Raw genomic sequence first — 1,539 nt, 5'->3', positions numbered from 1 at the left:
CTCCCCGCGGGGAAGGTGTGTGTTTGTGACAACGGTGGCACAGCCTGAAGTCCCAGTCATGGCTGTTTCCAGGGATCTGTGGGCACAGGCTGCGGGATTCACTGCTCTATAATTAGGCTGTGTCTTCACTGCCAGGAATGGCTTTCAGTGCAAGATAAATAATATGTGTTGGTACTCCTGCTGCGGAACTTGCGTGCATTTTATTAACTGTGCTGTAGCCGTGTGTACTGGTGCTGCAGTCAGGCAAGTGTGCTCTCCCGAACTAGGGAAGGGAAGGGAGAGCAGTAAGATGCCCTAGTGAAGGTATGTTGTGAGATGAGGCAAAAGACAGCCTGCGTGTCAGCATGGCTGGGCTCCCTGCTGGCACACCTGGAGCCCTTCCTTGCCCTCTGTGGGGAGGGATGGGAATCCCGATGAAGCACTAGCGCTGGCAAATGTAGGTAGCTGGGGACAGCATGCCTCCAGAGGCTTGTGAAACATTATAGAGAGCACTGGCAAGGTTGTGTGTTACCATGGGTGGGATGGTTGTAGTGACAATCCACTGGCTACGTTAGATACTTTAATGCTGCGCTGTTTGTCCTCTGTCTGCGTAAAGCATCTAGAGATCGAACGCACGCTTCCAGGCAGCGCCTGGGCCGGCTCTGCACTGCGCAGTGCTGACACAGTAGGACTCCCAACGATTTTGTCTTGCAGCTGGCCATTTCTGTGCACATAGCAATAGTGATCGCACAGCTGGAGGGTCCTCTGCAGCTTTAGGGATTGTAATAGCATCAACAGTGGGGACACAGGTGAGAGTGACACCAAACAGGATGTAAAACTTTTTGCCACAAGATCATAGAATCGTTATGGTTGGAAAAGACCTTTAGGATCATTGAGCCCAATCATTATTTAACTACCATGCCTACTTCTAAACCATGTTCCTGAGCACCGTATCTAGACAGCTTTTAAATACAACCAAGGGTGGTGATTCCACCATTTCCCTGGGCATCCTGTTCCAGTCTTTGATAACTCTTTCAGTGAGTTTTTCCTAATATCCAGTGTAAGTCTCCCTTGGTGTAACTTGACACTGTTTCCTCTTGTCCTATCAATTGTAACTTGTGAGAAGAGACCCACACCCACCTCTCTACAACCTCCTTTCAGGTAGTTGTAGAGGGCGATAAGGTCTCCCCTCAGCCTTCTTTTCTTCAGACTAAACAACACCAAGTCCCTCAGCCGCACCTCATAAGACTTCAGTGTCTTTCTTACACTCTGTAGGATGGAGCAGATCTAGCTGGATGTGGAGCAGGGGTGGCTTTGGCCATCTGAGGAGGAGCCCGATGATGGGGTAGAGCCCCTTGGGCAGCGTGTGGCAGGCAGCTTGGGGGGCTCTGCTCTGCTTCTTAACTCTTCAGTGGGTCCCTGCGGAGGGAGGCCTGGGCTTGGTGTGTGCAGCGCTTTCTGTGCTCCCAGGAGAGCGTTCATCCATCCCATGTCTGGAGCCCGGCTGCATCTCGTCCCCTCCCCCTGCTGCAGTGTGGTTGGCTGCCGAGCGCCTGGTGC

The sequence above is a fragment of the Mesitornis unicolor genome, unplaced genomic scaffold, assembly GCF_000695765.1.
Source record: "Mesitornis unicolor isolate BGI_N332 unplaced genomic scaffold, ASM69576v1 scaffold12285, whole genome shotgun sequence".
In the NCBI taxonomy this organism is placed as follows: Eukaryota; Metazoa; Chordata; class Aves; order Mesitornithiformes; family Mesitornithidae; genus Mesitornis; species Mesitornis unicolor.
This window is presented reverse-complemented; position numbering follows the sequence as displayed.